Source organism: Anguilla anguilla, chromosome 1 (assembly GCF_013347855.1).
Source record: "Anguilla anguilla isolate fAngAng1 chromosome 1, fAngAng1.pri, whole genome shotgun sequence".
NCBI classification, from domain to species: domain Eukaryota; kingdom Metazoa; phylum Chordata; class Actinopteri; order Anguilliformes; family Anguillidae; genus Anguilla; species Anguilla anguilla.
This window is the reverse complement of record NC_049201.1, coordinates 44405068-44431603: the sequence shown is the minus strand read 5'-3', so window position 1 is coordinate 44431603 and position 26536 is coordinate 44405068. Positions and strand designations below refer to the sequence as shown.

At 47.5% G+C, this 26536-nt stretch overlaps 1 protein-coding gene across 2 annotated transcripts in view; it reads left to right on the top strand.

Annotated features, from left to right (window-relative positions):
• Positions 1-26536, top strand: part of ncalda (neurocalcin delta a) — an 83155-nt gene that overhangs the window by 18723 nt on the left and 37896 nt on the right. Inside the window, exon 3 of one of the 2 annotated variants that reach the window (XM_035427812.1) lies at positions 23492-23564. The exons of the other annotated variant lie outside the window; for it this stretch is intronic. The gene's annotated coding sequence lies outside the window, so the exon portion shown is untranslated. The remainder of the gene's footprint in view (positions 1-23491; positions 23565-26536) is intronic. 2 annotated transcript variants of the gene reach the window in all.

Below are 26536 nucleotides of genomic sequence, written 5' to 3'. Positions count from 1 at the left end.
TTTGATGAACATCGATCATCTATATTGAAATTGTCATCAGACTAAAGACTTAGAAGATGCTCTAGAATGCTCCCTCTGAATACAGAAAAGGGCTTCACTCTTCTCTGACATCCCATGTGTAATATGCAGGGAAATTTCTTTCAATGTCAAACCAGGAAATCATAACCTTTGTGGGTTTTGTTTCCACAAAATTTCATTATTCAAAATGTGTGTAAGAGTGAATCCTGGCTGGCCAGGATCAATATAGTTGAAGGTCAGGTATATTAATCCCATATGCTGCTTTTATTATTATTGTCTATAAATAGTACCTGGACTGTTCAATATTTACCAAAGCGGTAATTGCCTGTTTGTTGTTTGCATTGAGCTTATGTCATTTGGAAAAGTGGTACAGTTTTTGCAGCTGTTGCATGGGTTAACGTTTATTAATTTCCATAATAAGACTTGAGCAACGACTTGTTCACTTTTTTTCAATACCCACAGACACTTGCAGGCACCTCCGGTCTGTTCGGAAAATATTGCTTCCCTTACAAGCTCTAGGGCGCAGTGCGAGGGAGTGTAAATTACGCGGCGGAACACTGAAGTGCACCTTGGGACCGCGGTCGAGTCCCAGACCACCTGCGGTAATGGACTCATTTCCCCTCTCCCGGAAAGCCACGGCTGAGCGCTGAAGGCGCGCCCTCCCCTCCCACGTGAAGCCTTTGCATCGGCCTTTGGCGGCCGATTGGCACGGCGCCGGAGAGGGTTTCCTGGAATGAGGTGCAAGCAGAAGCGGTTCGTTTGCTTTCTCATGTTCTATTTCCATCGAGCCAGACGTTCATATTTTAGGCGATGCCTCCCTAGGGTGCTCTGAAAGAAGCAAGCGCACCTGTAGTTTTGCATGCGTCAGGTTGCCCGTGGCCTTGCAGTTCCTGTCGCTGCTGGAGACTCGTCGGAACAGGGTGAGGTTTTTGTGGACAGGAGGCTTGGAGATCCTGTGGGCAAAGCCCTCGGTTGGTCAAACTGCAATGTCTGGGTCAGTTCACGAACGCACACACTTTTTTGGGCTATGGAATTTCGGTCAGCGAAATGTTATGCCCAGGCAAAGTAGTTTCCCTCTTTTCTTACTCTATGAATTTGTATTTTGTGAGAGTAACTATTCTAATGGCGCGACTACTTGAATTGAGATGATTGGATAGAGAGTGTTTGGGAACACGCCCATATGTTCTGATTGGGCAAAGACCTTTGTCCGAAGGGGTTAATGAACTTGGTTGTCTAGATGGCAAAGATTGTCAAATAACTGGGGAGAGTGATGCTGCTGTTGTGTGGAGTGTTCTCTTGAACCAGTGCTGCTCCCCCTTACTACCCATTCGCTTCTCTATCATTTTTCCAGAGTTTCTATCTTTCTTCATTTTATTTGTTTGAGCAACCCTACTTTACAAAACTCTGTGGGCTGGATTTATGCACATAAACGTGCAGTGTAAATTGCAGGCTGATGAAGGTATGTTGATTCATTCGCCGTCTATCTGAAATTAACGTCTTGTTTACTGAGGCTACGGATAATTGCGCAATCAGCGAACGATACTGCCTACTATTTGCATTTTGCATATGAAGTAGAGCTTAAAAGGCAGAGTAAAATCTCCTGTTTAGTGCGTTGAATACACTGTAACATGTCCAATGTTAATTCAACTCTAACAATCTGGCCATAGTTGAGTTGACTTAATACTGAATACCGTGTATCTTCATTGGCCGTTGGGAAAACTGATGTATCTTCTGCTGCCACATAAGCCCGTATCCACCACTACGGACAGCGCAGGGCAAATGGCAATTGTCGTTTGAGTTAATCCAGAGGCGAGATAATGTAATGTTGCTAGTAGCTTGACTATTGCCGGGCTGGAATGGAAACGTTGTCTGGGAGGTTCTAGGTCATCTTTTATTTCCCCCACAAGAGTAATTGTTTCTATGCCTGGGCGTTTGTCACAGATGTCACGGGTGTCACGGATTCCATTATTTTTGTCTCTTTTTTTGGGCACTTCTATGAATTTCACTATTTTTTGTGCTTTCTGTGATTTTTTAAGCAGTTTTGGATGGTAACTATGACGCAGTCTGCAGTCAGCTTGTTGTAATCAAATGTTTGACGGCTCCTGCTGAGTGCTCTTCCTGTAGCTGCAATAATGTTGTCAGTCACATCAGGCACTCAAAGACCCTGTGTTTTATTATTTTAGAAATGTAATCTGAGCATGCCCTCTATGCTTCTGTTAAAGGCAAAAAGCATGCTCGTTCCGTGATGGACAAACGCGATTTAATCCACCAGCCTATCAATGCATGTATTCGTAATATTTATTAGCGGCAACGGTCCACTGATTTTTTTTTTTTAAACGTCAAGCATTTGTTACTGTTGCTACAGCTGTGCAGGTTATTTCAGTCATTTCCCTTGAGATCTGTTGGATAATTTATATTTTTAAACACTCCATGATTTCTGCTTCTTTTTTCAGTTTTCCTGAAAAAAGAAGCAACTTTGCCGTGACTGATCTGTGATGTTTGAAATATTTAGCTCATATTTTCTGTGATAAACACCCAGCCTTAATAATAATTTGCTTTGAATTACGCCTGCTCTTTAGAAGAAAGAATTTTCGCTCAAAAATCGACCCTCGTTAATTGCGTGAACTTTAGTAAATTCAACAGAATACATAATCAGCCGCACTTATAAAATCTCTGCCCATTATTTTCGTGATGTTCCCTTAAAAGTATACGAGGACCTTGCGATGACTCACGTAGATCACACGCATGCTGTGGTTCCGGCCCCTCGCGCCTCTTTGATGCATAAGACGCATGTTCCTGGGGCAGAATGCGTCATATCTGCATCTGAAAATAGGCGCTAAAAGCTCTGTATGTACGTATGCGCTTTACTTTTTAATTGAACTGAGCCACACCTGCACAAAGGACACCGCTGTTCGCTATAAACCAGGAACAAGGATTTGATGAAGCATAGTAAGTGGCATATGTGGCGAGTGCTCTGAATGTATTCCCCTGGTCATTTCAATCCTGTATAAACCTTTGAAAGCGTAATCATGACCCCTAGACAGGCAAGCATGATGAAGCAGCGCTCGGGTGTTATAAATCCTGTAAAACACTGTTCCCAAGAGAGACGGCCATCTTTCAGAGAATACGCTGGAGTGGGCCGACTCCACTGACCTCTCTGTCATCACAAATAAGAAACTCAGGGAGCGTGGGCCAGCATCGACAGCCAATCACGAGGCCAGGGTAGCTGACCTCACCCTCTCCTCATCCATTTGTTTGCTCCGAAATGTACGTATTTATAATGGTGATGTATATAACAGCTTTTCTGCCTGGAAGGTGCTTATGGCACGAAAGCAGGATGCGGAAAGGATGCGTGTCACAGGGCATGTCACCCTCTCATCTCGCTCGTCCAGCTCATTTACCACCTAGCGAGGTGTGGAGGAATAAAAGGCTCCCTTCCTGACCCCCGTCTCCCTGGCGACGTTAACTCACACGTGTCTCTGGTTGTCTTCCTCTTCACCTGTCTATACTGTGATACTGGGTTGGAAGATTCTGCAGCGAAGGTGCAGCCAATCGCATCCCAGCCCAGTTTTTGCTTGTGGTCAAAGAAGGGCGGAAGCATTCTGCGGGCCACGAGCCTGCTGCTGATTGGTCAACCGCAGATTGTGTGGATTATCTCGCATTGGAGATCTGAGTGTTCTCCTGCTCTAATGATGTCCCTACCATTCGGCTGTGGAGCCAGCACAGCGTCCTCACATGGTTGAGAGCGGTACGGTAATTCAAATGTAGGAAGTACAGGACCAACTTGCCGACAAACGCAAAAAATCTGCATTGCTTATTTTGAAGGCGCAGGTAGAAATTCCCATGATGCCCTACTCTTGGTGGAAAGCCTCTTTATGGCGATTGTATTGCTCTTCCCTTCGCTCAGGTATTTAGTTATATCAGGAACTCATGGAATCCTATGTACACCCTGTTACAATTTCATATAAAAATAGAATTTAAAAATGCCCTACGATCCAGTAACTGCTCTGTTCCCGTTAGTTAACATTCCTAAATAACAACCCCATTTATTCCTAGAATTCGTGTTGCCCCAAAATGGTCAGACAAAACATGCATGTCTTCATATTATTATGGGGGCATGCATTATGAATTATGCAGCCTACTTATTCATTTGGACAACTTACAGCAGCTAATTTTTAAAATATGTGTCTGATTCAGAAGAAAATATTGAATTCCCACATACTCATGTTTTCATCATGGTCTGCCCACAGCTATGTTTTAAAGAGTTTTTGTCTTTTTAAAACAATTGTCCTTCATTTTGACTTATTGTCTGTATGTAACCACTGCTTGCAGCACTGGATGATGCCCTCTTTCATGGCACTTGCATGCCAGTGACTACTTCAAACCCTGCTGTCCTCCCAGAACTACAGGAAAGAGCTATCGACAGTCAGAAGAGAGGCACATCTCTCACCGACTCAATTGGTGGCCTGAAAGCACCTGAGTTGTTGATTTTGAGCGAACTTCAAACAGCAGCCCAAGAATCCTGCTGATTGCAACCAGCTTTTAAAGAAAAATGTGTGGGTTTTCATCAGGCAGTCTGCAGACCCCTGGGGGTCCTTGAAGGTACTGGCGAGACTTGATATATAATTACTATATATAGTCTTGGAAGAATATTTACCTTTTTTAAGATATAGCCCTTTTTAATGATGGGTCCCCTCAGTGTTTCCTGTGGAATTGATCTCTTGGTGTGGTGGTGGGTGTCTGAAGGGGGGGGGGGGGTGTAGCAAAGGTGAAAAAAGACTATGAAAACATAACCTCTTGAGACTTTCTAAAGTTTTTTTAAAAATATCTAAATCTATCTTTGAGCTCTGATGAGCTCTTGATACAAGGAATAGCAGTTTGCCTGAGCTAAAAAGTAGTTTTAGATGTACTTTAAAACCATAAAAGGTTTGTTAACCCTTGTATTGTTTGTAAATATTGAAGCAAAATAGGCCTGTATTTTGAGTTATGGTGGGGTGAGAACAATTAAAAGAGCACATTGTCCGTCTAGAAGTTCTATCTTCAAGAATAGAGGACTATATAACCAAAATTGATACTCAAGAAAAGTTAGATATTGCACTTTAAAAAGGACATTCTTCTGCTAAATTAACTGAATTACCATGGCAAAACAGTGCTTAGTTAGACTGTTTTATCTTTTTATTTAACAATATAATTTGAGCTGGGTCCACATTCAAAGCCCTCTCTCTCTGTCTCTCTCACACTCAATGACAGAGTTTACATGCATTGTCCATGCAAAAAAAAAAGGAAAAAGTGAGAAAAATGGCTTTAAAGATTCTGTTCTGTTACATTCTAATTCGACTGAGAAGCAAGATACAAAAATTTCCTAACTAACTTCGATGCTTGATTAATGTATTTTTTATTAGCTAGTGTTATCTGTATTCATTTCTGGACACTGCAGCAGCTTTTGAGACTGCTCCTCTCGTTATAATCATAATCGTCATTAGAATGCAGCCCTCTTTGTCAGCTGTAGCAACTGTAGCCTAGCTCTCAGTTTTGCTAGCTCACTACATTCACAAAACCTTAAAAATAAACACTTTTGTTTTCATGAAAAAAATCACCATGTTGTAGTATGGAAATGGAAGTAGTTGAATCACATTTTAAATGCCCTAAAAAACAACATTTTTTTTTTTTTTTTAATTCGCGCTGTTTTGGTGATTTGCCAACAATTTGCGGCCGCGACATCCGACGGGTTTCACCAGGTCACCATTTTAATCAGATGTATTGTACCATTATAACAGCAGCTCTAGATAATAAAAAAAAGGGTAGGCACGTACGTAGCTCAACTGGAACAGGCTCCACTTCGGCTCAAACAAACACTGTTTATTTTCAGATAACGTTACATATTTATCACATTTATTTTCTACTTGTCCGATCAGACAGCGGCATGAGGCATTCCACTTGTCCGAACAGAGTTAGGATCCACCAGTTGTCATCACCGAATGATAGTTAACGCCAGTGCTTGAGATGGGCAGGAGCTGTCGGACTTGTATTTGAATATTTTGATTACCAACATTAATTTATTTTAAACAGTATGCATTTTGAGGAGTAGGTACCGGCACTTATTTTGGTCCAATTCAAACACTGGTTAACACTATGGTATTTTTGTAATATTTGAAGTGTCGCTACCTTCCTTTTCGTCGTCTTTCGGTCGCTGAAGAAAAAAAAGTGACAGACAGCGCGACCTTCATGCGCTGCAAGTCTTCCGACCACCTCAGAAAGGAGCAAGCACGGAGCGCGCGGCCTAGGCTCTTTTTGAAAATAAATATGTGGACGCGACAGTATGGTTTTGAAAGCGCATTTAGGCAGAAATATTTCGAAAGTTTAACATTTTTAATTTATGAATTTAATATATAGGCTATATACATTACATTACATTACATTACATTACATTACAGGCATTTGGCAGACGCTCTTATCCAGAGCGACGTACAACAAAGTGTATAACCATAACCAGGAACAAGTATGACGAAAACCCTAGAGAGAAGTACCGGTCCAAGTGCAGGGAACAACCCCATAGTTCAACTTGGACCCTGAAGGTTAAACCGATTAACACTAACACGAGAACAGCAACAACGCAGTCTATGGAAAAATACAAGCAGTAGTTAAGACAGGTGCATTAACTAAGTCACCTACGAAACAGCTACCTAGTTACAACCCTAAGCTTACGGTCATTTAAGAGATTACAGGGAGGTAGGGAGGGATGGGGAGAGGTGCAGCCTGAAGAGGTGAGTCTTCAGTCGTCGCTTGAAATGGGTCAGTGTCTCAGCTGTTCTGACCTCCACGGGGCGGTCATTCCACCATCGTGGGGCCAGAACAGACAGGAGACGTGTTCTGGAAGCACAGGTGCGAAGAGGGGGAGGTGCCAGGCGTCCTGAGGTAGCAGAACGGAGGGATCTGGCTGGCATGTAGGGTTTGAATATCTTGTGGAGGTATGCTGGGGCTGATCCCTTGACTGCCTGGTATGCTAGGACCAATGTTTTAAATTTGATGCGAGCTATAACAGGCAGCCAGTGGAGGGTAGTGAGCAGGGGAGTGACGTGGGAGTGTCTGGGGAGGTTGAAGACCAGACGAGCTGCAGCATTCTGAATGAGTTGCAGGGGTCTGATGGCAGATGCCGGTAGTCCAGCCAGAAGAGAGTTGCGGTAGTCCAGGTGGGATAGAACCATTGCTTGGACCAGGAGCTGGGTTGAGTAGGTGGTGAGAAAGAGGCGGATTCTCCGGATGTTATACAGGAAAAATCTGCATGCCCGGCTTACTGCTGCGATGTTCTTGGAGAGGGACAACCTGTTGTCCATCACCACTCCAAGATTCTTGGCACAGGGTGATGATGTCACTAAGGTGTCCCCTAGCGAAATGGAAAAATTGAGGAGGGGAGAGGATAGAGCAGGAATAAAGATTAGCTCCCTCTTTCCCGGGTTGAGCTTCAGGTGGTGATTGTCCATCCAGCTCTGGATGTCCCTCAGGCAAGCGGAGATGCGGGCAGGGACCTGTGTGTCTGATGGGGAGAAGGAGAGAAAGAGTTGCGTGTCGTTGGCATAGGAGTGATAGGACAAGCCACGGGCAGAGATTACAGGGCCAAGGGATCCGGTGTATAATATAATATACAGTATATATATAATTTTTTATTTTATTTTAATTATTATTTTTTTATTACGGTGTGGCGCCACGCCACGGAAAAACCTTACCAGCGGAAACGTTGGGTCCACTGGATGCCTTTGAGCCTTGGTGGGGGTCCCTGAATCTGAAAAGGTTGAAGAACTCTTGTTAAATTTTCATACTGAACATTAAAGAACGGCACTTCTAACACTCTTTACAGCTGAGCCTCAGGGCTCCTACACTATCCCCCTGTGGGTGGATTCCCTCGGTAATGATAACATGGTGGAGCCCTACTTCAGCTGTCAGCGTTGTAGGCATGTACAGCGGAGCACCCGCATTAGTGTCTTTTTTTTTTGGGGGTGGGGGGGGGTGAGATTATTATGCCTCTGTCTGAAGTAAGCCGCTACACGCACACATTGTTTCAGTTGTCACTGGCGGGAGTGGCCCGGATAACCTCCGAATACCAGAGCAAGTCTAGCTATCTCGGCGGTGCTGTGTCTCTATTTTAGCGCGCGGCCCGCTAAAGCTGCAGTCCTACGCACCGAGCCAAGAATTCGGTGTTCCTCCCGCGTGCGTTATCGCCGCTGTAGCGCGGGCTTCAGGAACTCCCGAGAATGAGCGCCTGGCCGTGAGCTCGGTCGAAATAACTTTTCTGAGAAAAGCAACGGAGAAAGAAAAATAAAAACATGCCGTCTAGGAATTCCAGGGCGGACGGCGGGCAGCAGGGTTTGTGTGCTGAGCGCAATCCGAGTGGAGGGGACTGGGATAGCTCAGAAGATGTATTACAGCACATGCAGGGTTCCTTAAATGCATCTCACTCTCATTCCTAACAATATACGTTGGAGATGTACGGAATGGGCGCCAGTTGCTCTGGACGGTATGTGGATAGGGCAGCCTTTCTTCTGCCATTGTGCAGTGGATATGACATTGGATTCACGGTGGAGTCTGTCATTGATAATCAAAATTGCATTCTATTCTGTTTGAAAATAACTATTACATGAGAAAACATTTCCTCTGCTCAGTAAATTTAGTCAGTAGGTCAGCAACAGATTTTGTGATCCTTATACAATTTAGTGTTACTGTACAAAGCACATTGCTGAAAATCATTGCAGAAATCAAGAATGATGCTAATATCATCAGTATATTTCAGTGCTGTCCTTATCTGTACCTGATTTTGTTGTACTTTCTCAGCCTAATTTAGAGCAGTCCTCTGCGGTCGTGGTCCCGTTCCAGCTCATTTCACTCTGCGGTCCACTGGCTGAGCTGCGCAGTCGTTGTACAGTACAGGAGAGCGCATTTCCTGCACAGCTGGTGCAGACAGATTGCCAGCCCTCTTGCATTTGATTTAACTTCTTCATTTCCACGTTCTTCCATTGGCTTGTCCGCACGGGCTTTGTTGCCGCGGCGTGAAAGTAAATTCAGTTCCATTCTGTTCTAACACGACATTCCCCCCCACCCCCACTGAATATTTCTGTGAGGTCTCCAGTGTTTTATGAGACCATAACACTGGTGTATACATGTTAGCATAGCATACGGTTATCATCTGTTAAATGTGTGTTACGTGGGTCGGCAGAGTGCTGTGCGCTGCCACGCTGATGAACATTGTGACGTACAGCCGTGCTGGTGAGCAGTAATGACGTAAATACCACGGCTGGACAGGCAAGATGGATGTGACCTTTTGGGTTGAGGGTTCGACATTTTCTGCCCGGCCATCGGCAATCCTGGACCTGCATTACAGCTACTGGACCGCTACTGTAATGCAGTTGTTTTCCAACCCTCCCCCCTGCCCCCGGCACACACACACACACACACACACACACACAATGCACACACAACATGCTGGGATACCTTGTGGCCATAGTCAGGCTCTCTTTCTGCAGACTCTCCAGCTCCTGGAACCTGCTGAAATCCTGGAATAGAGGGATTGGTGTCATGGTGCTGGACTGCTGACCAGAAGGAGTGTTATACCTAAAATGTCTAAAAAACCCCCTTTGGCACATAAAGGGTCCCAAAGCTGAAAAGTATTAATATTCAGCAAGTGGACTGCAGATGTTCCTATTGGAAATTTGAGTTTCGTTTGTGCAGGTGGTTTCCATTGTACAGCTGGAACCAGGCTGTCCTGCTTATTTCAAGTAGCCTGTGTTTTTTGGTGTTGGCCTATGCAGCAAGCTGCAAAACTGTTTTTTTGGTATGGTGTGAATATCTGAGGAGAGAAATGCAGAAGAGTTAAAAGTACTGCATCAACAGCTGATCACAGGAAACAACCATGGTAATATAGCAGTTACCCAGACGTCCTCAGCCTTGGACTATAGACTGAGTCTGGGCAGCTGTTGTGATCTGAGAAGAGGCCAGAATTTAGTGCAGGGTCATGTGTTACAGGTGTGGTTGTGGGTAATGCAGTATAAAACCAATGATCAATGATGCTGTACCAGGTTAGCCAGCATGAGCTCTCATGCTGGTGTAGACAGAGCAGGCCTGGAGTTTGGAGGGAGAGTTGACAGAACGGCGTGAGAGGAATAGAAAGTACAGCAATAGAGAGTGAGAATGATGGGATAGATTCATAGAGAATAGATTGACAGAGATATAATGGATTGAGAGGGACAGAGGGTAGGGTGAGAAATAGAATCGATTGATAGGGATAAAGTGAGATACGGGCCTACAGAGACAGGGCTCTGTTTCTTCATTAAGGGCACTATGTGGGGGAGAGTCGTACAAATGCATCTCGGGGCTAGTGGAATATCTAATGCCATTATGTGAACATATTTTTAGTCTCCACCCCCTTTTTGTGATTTTTGTCTGCAGTAAACCCATACGTGTCAACGTTGGTTCGATGGCACAATCTTTTTTTTTTTAAAAAGCATTCTGCACTGTGAAAGTTTGGTGTTACATAGTTTGTTTGCATATTAACTGGTCCAGACCACCTTTTAACATTGTGCTATTTATGTGCTGTTACCAGTATATACATATGAAAAGTGAACAACATGTGGCAGACAAGTGATCAGCAGCATTGTTTGACAAATGAGAGCGAGAGAGAGAGAAAGAGAGAGAGAGATGCGTGTTTAAATTATCCAGTAATCCAGAGTACCCAATAATATGTCATCTGGATCTCCTTATTTCCTTTCCAGACAAATTTCCAACATTTTCAGTGACCCATCCTTGGTTTCCTTTGTGATCTGTTTGATTGTATTCTGGTCTTTCTATTCTCGTCTTTCTGGTCTTCCAAAAAACAGTGCAGAGTCTATTATTTGCGCCCAGTCTTGGGATAGGCTACCTGACAGGATAAAGCAGGATAATCCTTCCTCAAATACAAGAAATTTAGATAGGCCTACACCCTGGGAAGACCAAGGTGCCGAAAGATAGAATAGAGCGCACTGGCCACATGAATCACGTAAGAGTGATAGAGCGAGAGGAACAGAGAACAACGAGAGAACAGAGAGGATAAAAAGAGAGCAAGAGAGAAAGGACAGGAAGCAGGCGAAGAGAGACAGGTTGAAACGAGGATGACAGCGAGTCGGCTGATGGGCAGGGGGGTCCGAGCGTCCCCAACAGACTGTGACTTCGCACCCTTTGGCCAGCTCAGTCCTGTGACACGCCCGCGGCTCAGTCCTCCATTTGAGTCCGGACGACAGCCCGTCGCCCTCCGCCCGCCCGCGCGGAGACGCGCGTTCACGCCGCTTCCTCGACCCAGTGAACTGCGATGCCCATCTACTGGAGCAGCATCAACTTCCCCCGCCCATCTACTGGAGCAGCATCACCTTCCCCCGCCCATCTACTGGAGCAGCATCAACTTCCCCCGCCCATCTACTGGAGCAGCATCAACTTCCCCCGCCCATCTACTGGAGCAGCATCAACTTCCCCCGCCCATCTACTGGAGCAGCATCAACTTCCCCCGCCCATCTACTGGAGCAGCATCAACTTCCCCCGCCCATCTACTGGAGCAGCATCAACTTCCCCCGCCCATCTACTGGAGCAGCATCAACTTCCCCCGCCCATCTACTGGAGCAGCATCAACTTCCCCCGCCCATCTACTGGAGCAGCATCAACTTCCCCCCTCGGATCGTTTGTCATGCGGAACCTTCCGGAAGACTTGTGAGCCTGCCTTTCGAAATCTGTAGGAAGTGCTAAACATCTCCAGAGTTTGTTTTCTTCTCCTTGTAATGTGACATGGCACGTTGCAAATGTCAGAGATATTTGCTTCTGGGCTCCAATTTCATTACGTAAGCAGCGACCAAAAAAGACAAGAAAATAAAACATTTCGGTTTTGTTGTTTTGGCTCACAGAACTAGAACCATTCAGGAATTTAGGTTAAACGCAAGTCCTGCACTTTCGGTGGAGGGACGTGCATTTTACTGAAATATTTGGTGCACATTTTTAGAAACGGGCTAAAAATAGACAGCGTGTCCCTGGGGCTATATGTGGGGAGGATGTTGGCCCGGCCTGTGGCCTCATCCAGCCTCTTCCCCGGCACCCCATGCTAGCCACTCCTCTCTCAGAGATGGTATGTGATTCTGAGAGGACAGAATGTGATAGCCCCCGCCCCCCCCCCCCCAAGTCTAAATTTCCACACCCCGTCTGCTGAGTGACCCTGCATGCCAGCACCATACCCAAACATGCTCGTATGTAATTAACAACGCGCTGTGAGAGGGAGCAAGGGGGCACGGAGGCAGTTAAAAACGAGTCGCTTCGGTTCATACCTCGGCAGCTCAATCACGGGCCAGGGCACACGGCGGTGGATGTCAGGGCGCGCAAGGTGAGGAAAAACAGGAAGTTTCCAAAGAAGTGGAGGCACTTCCTCTGTGGGGAAAAAAAAAAAAAACACCCAGCTTGTTTGGACTTTCGCCTATGAATTTAGAGCGCTGAGACGTGTTTGTTGGCAAGTGTTCCGATTACGTGGCACGCGTTGTCAAAGTCTCCGTCTTGGATATTCACGATGGGGACAACAGCTCAGCGAGACCATACGCCGTTCCTTGAAACTTGTAATCGCCACTCCGATGTGGGCCCAGGCGTGAACAGCCCTTCGGAAACCTCTTCATATTTCGAAACCGTCGCGGGCTAGCGGAGGGTTGGGGGTGGGAAGCGGGTGTTGAGTGGGCTGGAATCGTGACAGCCGTCGAGCGGCGGGTAAAAAAAAATAGAAAGACGAGACGCGTGTAGGAGCAGGCCTGTCTCCGCTCGCCGTCGCGTGTGCGGGGAGATGCCTACGCCGCCACGGGTTTGGCTCTCCGTCGAGACACCCCCGTTATGCCCAAACGCACTCCTACCACTTTCCCTCAGCACCTCACCTGAAAAGGGCTTCGTGTTCACTCCGCGTCCTCCGCTTGGGGGGCGGGGGGGGGGGTCTCAGTGCCGCACAGCACTGCTACAGTAACACCGGGAGGGCTCTCGACAAGTCCGTTTCATCTGTGATGGGAAGTGGGGGGTACATATTCGATTAAAGGCGCGGTGCGTTTTGTTTTGACCGGAGTAGCGCCGATGAGCGACTCGGCCGTGGAGAGTCGCCCTTGAGCAAAGCCGAGCGCTCGCTGGGGAGCGGTTCTGTAACGACCGTCTGCGTTGTTCGCTGGGTCAGAACCGAAGGCTTGGGAAGTGCTCCTCGGTCCCTCAGCTTGTGTAGCGCTAGTGCAGCACCAGAATGAGGTCTCCTGCACTGCGTGTTGAGCAGTGTCTTATTCCTTCCATTAAACAACACAGCATTGCCAGGAGCAGTGTTTGGACTGGCTCCAGCAGGAGATTAATTTATTTTCTTTCCTGTTTGACAGTACATTCTTCAGTCTGCATGGGTGACCACAGGTTCTTTAGGTTTCGGGCATTTAGTAGCCAAGCTGGGCGTGGAGGTGTTATTTTGTACGTCCACGTCTTCCCGTGGGGAGTTCGGATGGGGTTGAAATCTCACAGAATGCGCGTGGACGTGTGTGTGTGTGGTTGGAATCTCAGAATGTGTGTGAGGGCGTGTCTGTGTGCATGTCTCTGTGTGTCTACGTGTGTGTTTTAAAACAAGGGTTTAAAGGGTGTGAAGATCCTGCAGCATATTGCCAGTGAAATTCCTGCCGTGCCTCCAGAGAGACGGGGCTGGGTGGCCTTTCAGGGCCTCCGCACGAGGCCCCACTGCCTGACGAGAGCCGTGTCGATCGATACAGGAGCAAAGGTTACATAAAGCCGGAGGGGAGAGCAGCACTTCCACTGGACCTCACCGCAGCACTGGCTCTTTAGGCGGACTGAAGAGCGAAAACTTTAGGTGTGCTGACCGGGGGCGGGCAGTCTTTTCAGCAAAGTAACCTTTCAGCCTTGTCTGAAACCACTCAAGTGCTGAGACACAAGGGTCCAAACCCCGCTCCTTCCAGTACACAAGAAAGCTTCTTCGGTTGCTTTTAGACATTTTTGGGCTTTCTTGTGCCTACCGTCTCAGTTTGAGATGATAGACATTTGAAGAACAGGGTCTGACGAAGCAATTATTGTTGGAAAGTTGTTTTTGCTACAAAACGATTCTGGTTTCTTTTGAGCTGAACATTCAAAGAAAGCAGAACCTAAAACATGAACCTAATGGATAAGTCGCTGTTTTGAATGGCTCCCATGGTCCATTGTTCTCATTAAGCTCTAATTTGATGGCCTCTCACGCCCTTTTGTTAAATTCAGCGCTTCAGCGTTGGTAATAGTGTGATGAATAGTTGCAGTAGCTGCTATGCAAGATACAAGAGTCACTGAGTATTTATTGAACACACGGTGGACAGAGTTACTCCGGAAGGCCGCAGTTGGATTCTCCTCAGTGATGTTTGCTGACCACTCAAGGGTTTGGGAAAACTCCACACGTCCTTTAGATTCCGAGGCACGTACATTTTTCATAATGCGGTCGGATCAAGTCATCAGTTTCACAACATCATCTAGTGCTGTCGTAAAGCGATGTCTTATTTAAATGTACTTCTTGACTTTATGCGATTTCAGTCGTCATTTAACATTTTCTATTTGCCAGTACAGTAGTGTGATAAGACTGCAGAATAATGAACAGGATGGCCTAATACATTTTAAGCACGAGACAACACATGTCCCCTCTACCTTTGTTGGGTTTGAGTAATTAAGGAGGCTGCCTGTGGGTCCAACCCTGCCAGCCTTGTACGGTAGTAGTTTTAGTAACTTCAGGACATGTCTCCAGCAGAAGCAGGAAGTATTGCATTGAGTCTGTTCCTGCTGGGCCCATTAATATCTCTTTACGACTCAGGCTTTCAAATGATCTTTAAACAGCACTTAAAACCACGCTCTGAAATATGTAAACCACCAACCTCAGCCAGGCCAGGGACAAGTCATTAGAAAAATCTGTTCTGTTCCCTAATGTCACAAAGTTTCTCAAAAGTTTCCATGTTCTGAATTTAGACAAAAAAAAACATCTTTCCATCCATTCTCAGTAACGGCATTTTATATGGAGGGTTGAGATGAGCCAACAGGGGCCTCACTGTTGACCCAACACTAATCCAGTTCAGGTCGGAGGTGCGGTTTTATGAGATGCCGGTGTAATCTATCGCAGCCCAGGGAAATCCACTGGGACACACAGAGCCAGCCAAGCAGGGGCAGGGAGATACTTCACACGAAAGGAACCAAATCCGAGCAGTGAGGTGACGGCGCTGCTCCCTGTTCCACCACACATACAGAGTAGTCACAGTGAAGAAAATAGGAGAGGTAAACCTAAGACTTCATCTTAAGAGTAGAATAATGCCATTTATTTGTGGACCATGAGGGTTCAAACAAGATTCAGACAAGGCTTTTAATGTGGAAAATATACAGAACTGTAAAAAAAAAAGAAAGAAGAAAAGATTATTATGCAATACTTAATCTGAATATTAATGGAAAAGCATTTAGCTCGGCATCAGGGCTAACCTTCTTAGCTCAGGATCCCAAATACTAGTGCTTTCTTTTTAATATACTGTATAGACAGAATTACAGACAGACAGATAGAGACCTTATTAATCCCTAAGGGGAAATTCATTTGCCAACATACAGCTGTGCAAACAGCCTAAAAGACAATCGCATACAATAACTATAAATAGAGTTTTAAAAACCTAATAATAATACCCTTAAACCCTTAGTAAAAAAAAAAAAAAAAAAAATGAAGACCAGAGCCAGAGTGCTGCTAAAGTGCTTTGGTGTTGTTCATTGTACAAATGGCACCGGATGAAGAGAGTTCCTGATCCTCTCTATGGAGCAGCAGAGAGCAGTGAAGTGTGATCAGATGGAGCACCTCTTTAGGTGGATGGTGGCAGAGTGGAGAGGGTGCATAGCATTCAACCTTGATGTTCCTGGTCTATACTACACTGTGACCTCCAGGGAATCCAATACCACACCAGCAGTGGAGCGAACCAACTTAATGAGTTTGTTCAGCCTTGTGCTGTCCACTCCTCAGCACATAGAGGCATAAAACTCGGACTGGCAACCACACTCTAAACATAAACCAGCATTTTGCTATATACATTAATACACAGTTCCCTTACAAAGAGATTTGATTACAAGTTACAACAAACAATATTACCTGTCTTAGCTAGCTCAAACTAATTAAACAAGCTCTATTCTGAAGCAATGCTACACAATGTTTCCTAAATTATTTCATGTAATTTGGCTTTGTGTTTTTCATCTTACCATCTGAAAAGAATGTGGCACCATCTGAAAAGAACTGACACTTTGATGTGACTTTGTGTCACATCAAAGTGTCAAATCACCAAAAAATGCCTCATGGAAGAAGTCATCATTTAAATGGATGTTTTAAACAGCTGATGAAAACCTATTACTGGGCTCTCAGCTGTTGGGTCCAGACCCTTCATGACATCAACAGAGAGCAGTGTGCAGGGTGAAGTGTCACCAGAGCACCTCTTTAGGTCAATAGTGGCAGAGTGGAGAAGGTGCATAGCATTCAGCCTGATGTCTCTGGTTTTCACAGGTCTATACTACACTGTGACCTCCAGGGAATCCAATGGCACACCAGCAGCGGAGCGAACCAGCTTAATGAGTTTGTTCAGCCTTGTGCTGTCATTTTCCCTGTCCACACCTCAGCATGCAGAGGCATAAAACTCTTGTTAAAATCCAACTCATTCAGCAGGACATAGTGGCAAATATTAGCTTACAGTTGTTAGTGTGGCAGTAAAACTGTGAGTGATATTTTCCATTGAAATTTTCCATCATAGTTCTGGTGACTGGTTGCCATTCAGAACTATAAAGGAAAATGTACGTGTATAAATGGGACAATCCTTAGCCAAAATGTTGTAAACCTAGAGTTTATATGAGATACGTGTGTGATCTCACCCCAGCTCTGTATCCTCTGCTAAGAGTGGGTTAGCAGCAGCGCAGCAGATGGGGGTTGGGCTGGTTCCTTTTTTTACCCCGGGGAATGCGGTGGGGGGGGGGGGGGGTTGTGGAAACTCCCTGGTGCCCCAGACCCCCCCTCTCCCTGATCCTCGTGTAAACACCATACCCCCGCCCCCCCCCCGCGTGCCTGTCCCGGGACGTCCGCAGTGCCTGTGTCAACACAGAGTGGCTCTGCCAGGGCTTTCTCCCGCCCTGCTAATCCCAGCACCCTGCGGGCGGCTAAAGCAGGCGTTACCCGCCGGAGAGGCTCAGAGACACACTCAGGGCGCCTGTAGTGGAAAACTGCAGTCCTGGACGGGCTGCTGTGTCTGCTGATATTGGTGCGTGGAGTGATTCATTTAGGTCATTGATTGGCCAAGGAGTCCACACAACTAGCTCTAATTGGCTGCTGATTGAAAGTAAACCACAAATACTTGCAAACGCTGCGGCCCTCTCCAGGACTGGAGTTTGACACCCCTGGTTTAGGGTTCACTGTGCCAGCATGAAAGGGTACGGGTACGTCCATGAGGAGGAGGTAACGACAGCACCTGATTGTGATGCTTTAGTGTGATGGAAAAGCCCATCTTCAAATCTGCTCCTTAACTGGACCAACGCTACTCTAAGTGCACTAGAAGCACACTTCTGGGAAAAAACATCACTTGGACCCTGTAGTAAAAGCGTCCAAGCATCGTGAGGTAGGATCACTGTTATTTCTGAATGATCCAGTAAGACTTAGCCTATGTTGTGTTTGATTCCCTGTATCAGTGGAATTCACTCTTACTTTTTGATAGCTGCAGGGCCTTCATTTTTTGTGTTTGTTATTCAGCAACTGATTAATCACTTAAAGCAATTAACCCACCTAATCTGGTTTCCAGGGTATGAATTCATTTTTTTGTTGTCCACTGTTTATTGATGTAAAGCACTTTGAACTGCATTCAGTTGTATGAATTGTGCTATATAAATAAACTTGACTTGACTAGTTGTTGGTTTTTAGGTAACAAAAAGACTCTACATGACCAAGAGTGAGTGCTGCAGCCATACATGTCCTGTGTGGACAGGAAAGCAGAAACTAAAGCTTACACCAGTGTTTATTTTGAAAGGATTTTAGAATATTATAATGCAGTGTATTAAGTTGGGAAGATCCTGCCCAAGAGTTTTATTTATTTTTCATTTTATTTTGGGTGCATGCCAGTTTGGTGTTAAGGAAGCTGCCTTTACTGCCTGTACCATATTTGTTTTGGCAGCGATGTAACCTAATTTAGTGGGAGAAATCTAGAGCTATCCGCTTTAGTTCAAGGAAACAGGAGACGGTCACACGGCACCCTCCGTAAATGCTTTAAAGGGTAAATATTTGAGTAAGCAAGAGGAGGAATGGGGAAACAGACGTTTTTACCATTCGAGAGAGCAGATGCTTATTCAATCTGGTTTGATTTCTTGGGTTATTGTAAAGACTCCTTCCTGAACTGTCTCTGTTAGTGTTGTTATACTTCAGCTGTGATAGAGCTGCCTGGCAGGGCCTGTGTGCTTCAGTTCAGCCACTGGTGCCACCAGTTCAGTGTTGAGGCACTGTCAGAGTGTGTGTGTGTGTGTGTGTGTGTGTGTGTGTGTGCATGCGTAGGTGCATCTGTATGTGTGTGTGTGTGTGTGCGTAGGTGCATCTGCGTGTGCGTGTGTGTGTGTGCACGTGTAGGTGCATCTGTATGTGTGTGTGTGCGTGTGCACATATCTGTGCGCGTGTGTGTGTGTGTGTGTGTGTTCCTTCCTGCTTGTGTGTTTTTCCAAAGGAGAGCACAAGCTCAGTGTCAAACATGGAAAATCAAACAGTCTCTTCTTGTCTCAGTGTTGACGTTATGTACGAGAGGGCTCTGTGTGTGCTGAGAGGTCGCTCTTTTTCTGCTTACCTTTGCATTCAGCACATCAACTTCTTCACATCTTCACAAATGCAACGTTGTGCATAGTTAGATCAAACGCAGGGCCGGTACTGATAGAGTCCTTGTGCCTTTATATCTCAGCAGAGAGAGGCCAGAGCAGAAAGTGCTACACATGATCTTTCTGTGCCTGTCTGTCCCCCATGGCTATTTTTTTTTTGAAGTGATACAAAGGAGGCAGACAGTAGAGCAGAGAGCTTGAGAGGCTGCCAGGCTCCTGGTCTAAGAGAGGCTGTATGTGTGTGTGTGTGTTTGTGTGTGTGTGTGAGAGAGAGAGTGTGTGTGTGTGTGTGTGTGTGTGTGTGTGAGTGTGCATGAGATTGTGTGTGTGTGTGAGTGTGTGTGTGTGTGTGTGTGTGTGTGAGTGTGTGTGTGTATGTGTGTGTGTATGTGAGAGAGTGTGTGTGTGTGTGTGTGTGTACACATGTGAGTGTGTGTGTGAGTGTGTGTGTGTGAGAGAGAGTGTGTGTGTGTGTGTGTGTGTGTGAGAGAGTGTGTGTGTGTGTGTGTGTACACATGTGAGTGTGTGTGTGTGTGTGTGCGTTCATACTGGCTGTGCTCAGGCAGGCATGTCTGAGGACCAGGTGGGGATGCTGGCTTTTGGCGAGACGGTCCGGGGGGGGGGGGGGGGCACAGCGAACCGCATGTAAGACCTTGATCTCTGCTGGGCAGATTACCGCCGTGTGTAGGCTCACCTCACCTGGCCGCGGCTCTGGCACCGCCCCGCTCTCCAGCGTTTAAACCCGCGACGCCTCCTCCTGCTTTAGTATCAGCAAGAGCTGATTAGCACTTGTTCTGGGGCCAAGAGTCCAGACCGGTGCCTTGCTGCCAGCTGATCCCAGGTCAGCGATTCTTAAATGTCCTGACTGTGCACCACGCTTAACACTGATCCAGGTCAGTGATTCGTAAATGTCCTGACTGTGCACCACGCTTAACACTGATCCAGGTCAGTGATTCGTAAATGTCCTCACTGTGCACCACGCTTAACACTGATCCAGGTCAGTGATTCATAAATGTCCTCACTGTGCACCACGCTTAACACTGATCCAGGTCAGTGATTCGTAAATGTCCTCACTGTGCACCACGCTTAACACTGATCCAGGTCAGTAATTGTAAATATCCTCACTGTGCACCACGCTTAACACTGATCCCAGGTCAGTGATTCGTAAATGTCCTGACTGTGCACCACGCTTAACACTGATCCAGGTCAGTGATTCGTAAATGTCCTGACTGTGCACCACGCTTAACACTGATCCAGGTCAGTGATTCGTAAATGTCCTCACTGTGCACCACGCTTAACACTGATCCAGGTCAGTGATTCGTAAAAACGTCCTCACTGTGCACCACGCTTAACACTGATCCAGGATCAGTGATCGAGGGAGGGCGCAGTGAGGGAGTGTTTTTTAGTGGACTTTAAAACGGGGGACTGCTGCTGTCAGGATCTGAAAGGCTCACAGGTGGAGCTCTGTGATGTGTGGGGCCGCTAACTACACGCCGCATTGATTGGGTGTTGAGCTGGCCGGCGCACGGTCGATATTTCGACGTTTGTCTCCCGGCCTGTTCTTTGAGGTGCACAGGCGTGAACGTCTCACAAAAGCACTCCCTTTGAAACGGACGTTTTTGGGCACTGTTGCGCCGGTGGAAGATTGGGTTTTGTCTCTCGCCCCCCGTCAGCGGCCAGGTGTCTCTGAAGGTCACGCGCTGGGTCTCGCCTCCCAAAAAAACTGAAAAGGCAACACGGGCGCCCCAGCCCAGCCTGCCTCTGAGCTGCATTTCCGTTCGTTTTCCAGGCGGTGGATTTGTCTCTAACGCGGTGAAAAGGACTCACGGCCCAACGCGCGTTTAGCCTAATTCCTTTAGTCGAAATTGACTGAACCTTCCCCCCCCCCGTTACAGTGAAGTGCTTTAGATTTGTGCCCCTTCATCTTGTGGGCATTGACAGACTCGTTTTTCTGCTGGAACTGCCGCGCGCTCCGGGTCACACAGACGGACGAAGTGGTTTTTATTTCGCTGAGAGCGGAATGCAAAAGAGCCGAGTCGTCTTAACGCCATCAGGATGACACCAAACTAAAATCGAAAGCGTCTCGGGGAGCGAGAAATGCGCGTCTGCTGCGTCGCATTCGACGCGCCGCGCTGTAGTCTGTGTTTGACCCGAGAGCCTACGGGCTCTTCTCTATTCCTGTTGCTCGTGTGGGCTGTAATGGGGACGTAGGCTCTGAGCGGCAGCAGCTGGAGCCTTAAATAGGGAGGGGGGGGGGGGCAGCCTTCAACGCAGGAACGACAGCCAAGTCCCAGCCAGCCGGCCTCCTCCGCCGCTCCCTCTGGAAAACGAGCTCGTTAGCGCCCAGCGAGATGACGTCACGGCCACGTCAGAGCGGCCGCTCGGGAGCCGCCCGGATGGACTTCCTCTGCCCCGGCGGCGCTTGACCGTTGACCCCCCCCCCCTTCGAACCCGCCGCGTCCCTTTCATCCGGCGCTTCCCATCCTCGCGGGCCGGAGACGTGACGCTCGTCGCAGCGTGAGCCCCGGGGCTTGGGGGTTTCGCCTCTGGGGGGAGAGCTCCGCAGGGGGCGGGTTCGCCAAACCGAGTCCGCCGCTGAGCGTTTCCCTGGGGGGTACGGAAAGTTTCAGGGGGCTGCCGACAGAGACGGCGCATCTTTCCCAGCTGCGCCGTCCCTCCGCGCGCATTGCTCAACGAGGTCAAAGTTCGGCTGCGCTCGGCTGGCTTGTATCTCCCGTTTTCTCATTGGCTCGTTGTGCGCATTGGAGGGTATCCGGAGCGGTTCCTAGAGAAACTCGAACCCGGGGAAAGCGGGGGTGTTTGTAGGCACGTCAAGTGTTTATAGAAGAGCCTGATAATGGCTGTTGCCATTGAGGGAGTGCGGTAAGTGCAAGGAAAGTCTTCCCCGGGGGTTTCTTTAGAAATGCTCATCTACTTGTTCCAGCGAACGTTACCTTCAAACTCAAATATCTTACGCGTGATGAAATTGTGAACATATCTCCGCTGATCACTTTCCAAAAAAAAGCCCTTTGCTTTCTGTGGCTGTGTTTGAACTCGAGGAACACTTTTCTCTCTGTTTTTCTGGCCGCTAGCACAGCTAATGACGCAGAGCTGAGCCTGCTGCTGGGAAGATAAAGCCCGAAGGGTTGGCTCAACGCTATCGTCGAGTCTGTACGACAAAGCAGCCACTCAAAGCGGTGATTGAATTTCTGCCCCCCAGCTGGCTTCAAAGGCTTAAGTCTTAACTACGTGATTATGTGGGAAAGAGCGAATCAAATGAAACCCACACAGCCCCGCTGCACTCTTTGTGGGATTCTGCCTTTGCACAAATGTTTCGATCCAGAGGGAACGTCATTGCCACTGCATCTCTCTTTGGTACCGCTCTGTTTCTTAATGGCTCTAAAGGCGTACTGTGCAGGATTTTTTTCCCCCTTGCTTTGCTCCTGTGTTTACCATCAAAAATGTCTCCTCCTCCTCCTTTCTCAACCCTGCCTACAGCCCAAGATGACAAAGCTCACATATAACAAAACAACTTGATGTAGCTAACTCCGGCTAGCTTTATTTGTAGCTTTATAGCATTGTGTTGCAACCTCTCTGAATCATGTCTCTTACAATAGGCAGTAAAGTTAGGGGGTAGCTAGCTTTAGCTTAGTGGTGATGGCGTGGAGCAGACCTACGCTAGCAACTGCCTGCATAGCCCCAGCAGGTTTCTGTCTAACCTGGAAGCACAGCAGTTACCTAACGTTGGCTAATGCAGGATAGCCGCATGGTTAGTGTTAGACACCAAGGCAACCCGATCTCTGTAGCACCAACCCAGCTGAAAACGCACCTCTGTAGCCAGATCCACGCTCGTTTCCTCTTATTTTTCTTTTAATGGCTTGGTGTTTCAGATACAGCCAACAAAGACTAAAGGGTCACGCCCACAAACGTCAAAACGGACACGACTTGGAGTAGCAGGAATACAGGCAGACAGGCAAAGACAGGGCAGACGCACAGACAGACACATATTACCAGCGCATCATAGCAATGACTATGGAGCATGGTTGATTTACAGTATTTTCAAGGTTACCTTTGGTGTTTTTTAAATTTAAATGCACTTCGTATGCCCTGACCATCGCAGCATTTCTCCCTCCCTGTTGCGATTTGTGGACCTAATAGAGCTGTTCGGTTTCACCAGTTTGCCATAATATGTTTGGGGAAACATTTCTAAAAAGAACGGACTGACACCTGCAACTCCAATTACCGATCCACTTACACTTCGCCCGGTGGAGTTTTTAATCGTTGCGTCTGCTGCGTCTCAGCCAGGCTCGGCGCAGGAGGCCCGCCGCTCAGCCGAAGCGCCAGACGAACGCGCCGCTTGTTTCTTAAATCAGAACGAGCCGGCGGATCTTGCGCAGATTAACGGGGCTCGTTCGGCCGCGGGCCCCGCCGGGGCCGGCTCAGAACTTGGCTCAGAACTCCGCCTCGCCTCCCTCGCCCGGCGGCTAACCCCCGTTCAGGGCTCGCCGCGAGCGCGCGCCGCCGCTAATCGTTCATTAATTAGGCGACATTTGACGCTAAAAGGAGCCGCTCGCTTCCTCCGCAGATCGGCTTGAGAGGCGCGGCAGCCTGCGGAGACCCCTTCTGAGCTCCCGAGAGGGAACGACCCTGCCCTCGCAGTGAGTATTACCCTGACCCCCCCCACCCCACCCCCTCAGCTAAGGAAGCCCCGCTCTCTAATGCCGCTTACACGACCCATTTACAACTGGCCTGTAGCCGTACAGGCTGGGCCAAATGAACTGTGAGTTATCATGAGAAGTTGTATTTTACTTGAGCGGTTGTTGTGCTTCACAAATCGCGCTCAGGAAGACGGGGTTGTTTGATATGCAAACCAGTGGTTGGTTTCCACGCAGATCGCTTGTTTTAATTATAAAAAGAGCTGGAAAGGAAAAGATTACGTGGGCCCTGAAGTGGAAATTTGCCTCGCCACCATTCACAAAACGGAGCAAGATGCTGACAGGCTTGTTCTGTGGCACGATGTAGACTAATCACTGGTCCCAGCCGCAATTTATTGATGCAAAGCTCTGGATTCACATGAACAATCTTAACCATTTGAAGAGTGTGTTTTATGGAATGTTTCTTTTTCAAAACTTTAAGTCAATGTTCTAGAACTCCATTGCTTTTAATTGCTGGTTGTGATTGCTACGTCAGCATTAGAATGTTCAGTTGAGGACATTCTAATTGCGTATTTGTGAACTTACACCTTAAAGATTTAAATGCATCGCAAGTAATTGGCTAATAGCCATTTAAACAAAGATCAGGAATGATCTCTGGCCATGTCATATCTGAGAATCAAGCGAGGGAGATAGAAAATTGATTTTTTTTCCATGACAAAATAAATCAATAAAAATACTCCTACAATATATCAATACTCCTGCTGCAAGGGCCTGACCAATAAATCATTTTACGGGTAAAGGTGGTCAATGAGATTTGCTGGAGTGGATTGTCTTGGGGCAGAAATACCATACGCTATGACATTTTCTTCTGCTGACATCGGAGTTTCTGCTATTGTTGATTTTTGACCTGTAAAAATCTAATCAAGGGTCAAAGTCTGGGATATATACTGTGAGGCTGTCCATACATTCTGGCCAGCACAAAGAATAAGTACATATTTGTAAGCTAGAGCCAACTAATAATTCTTGCTATTTCAAATAGTCTATTTGCTTACTATTTCATTTATTTTGTTTCTAAAGCACAGCATCTTATCGTTGTTATCACCCTCAAATCACGCTCCAGCAGGCTGGTAGGCTCTGTAGGCACCAAGCCATGATTTCTATCTGATCAAAACCACACCGCCTGCAAGAGGAGAAGGTTACATGGTTAAAATTACCAGACTTTCGTTGTGCATTTTAATCTGTCCTTTTACCCTTAAAGTGTCAAAGAGAACAAATGTTGGTTCTTTTACCTCAAAATAATCATTTGCGTAATCAGACCAGAGAGCCTGGCCTTGACTGAGTATACTTGTTATGTATGTGTGGCCTTTCCTGTGTGGAATGTCCCCGATTTAGCTGACGCACATAATTATGTATGCCTACCGAGTGCACAGAGAGCTGCAGCCCAGTCCTCCGGGCAGCTTTAGCCAGAGGATAATCACAGTTGTGGTGTGCTTCCTTCTGTCTGTGTTGTTTACGTAACTGTAAGGCAATTAAGGTTAATTATCAGTGTAATTACTGCTGCTGAATTGAACTGACCCCAGGCCAGTTTGGTCACTGCAGTCACCGTGGCTGTTTAACGTGATGCCCAGTCTCTTCCCCACGGCTCAGAGTGAGTGAATGTGTGTGTGTGTGTGTGTGTGTGTGTGTGGGGGGGGGGAGGGGGGCATGGGCCGTGTGTGCATGGTTTGCATTTCCTGCCCTGAGGGCCTGGCATTCACAGGGTTCCCAGGCTATGAGGCGCAGGCGTCGGGTACACTGCCCCCGAATTCTGTGACATCGCTCTCCTCTCTCTGTGCACTCTCTCCTCTGCTCTCTGACACCCTTTCCGCAAAGGCCAGGCCAGTGAACCCTGAATCTGAAACCACCTGCTGAAAACAAACCTCGTTTCAAAATGGCACCCAGAAATGCTGGATTCAATACCGGGTCTTAATGAATGATTAGAAGGCAGGTTGTGGTCCTGGTCTACTGCGATCTTTCAGAGCAATGCCCAATTAAGGGGCAGGTGAAGGGAACACATGCCTCTGCAAGTTCTGTAATTGGCAGTATCCGATTGGGCGAAATGCAACACGCTGCTCAGCTCAGCCAGTTATAACGCAGAGCGGGTTAGCGGTGTGCATTTTTGGGACCGGCCCCCGATTCGAAGAGCGCGTGATCTGTGGAAGCCCCGAGCGCAGCAGCAGCCTTCAGAGGAATTCTCTGTTTTCAAACCCTCGCATCAGACGAGCGCTCCCAGCGTCCCCCGCCGATGCGTCACTGACCCGCGGGGATGGGAGGGGACCGCGTTGGCCGCGTGCTTTCCGAGCCACGGATTAAACGCCGCGTTCAGGGGGGGGGGGGGCGGATTACCTCCTGGATCCAGAGCTAGCCGCGCGCTGGAACCACGCCCTGGAACAGCCCCGTCAGAAATAGCCGCCGCGCCTCAGCCGCCTCCTCTCGGATGGCACGTTACAGGCTACCGCTGAGCATCCAGCGCGGACAATTAAAAAGCTCCTCTGTCCCGGCGGGGCGACACAAGCCCCTGTCAGGAGGGACATTCCCTGGCGGGGGGGTGGGGGAGGTGGTAAGGGGGATTGATAGGGAGTGTTGAGTGCCACTTTGGGGCAATGGCGGCCTAAAGCCAGCCCACAGGGCTTTTATTTAAGGAAAGTACTGGACAGCCAAAGGCTACGTGCCAGCGGCATTTTAACAGGGCACACCCTGCACAGGAGGAGGCCTTCTGGAATCTTCCGTACGTATAAGGGCCAGATTTGATTGTGAAACAGAAAATAAAGGCCTTGTGCTTGCCACGCATTTCTCAAGCTCTCTTAAAATCTCACGGAAAATACACTCCCCTCCGACCATGGAAAAGAAGCTTTTCGTAACCTGCCCTGCGCCCGTTTCTTTCATGGATCGGCTTTTGTGGAATTTTTCCAAATCCCCAGCCTGGATTTGAGGAT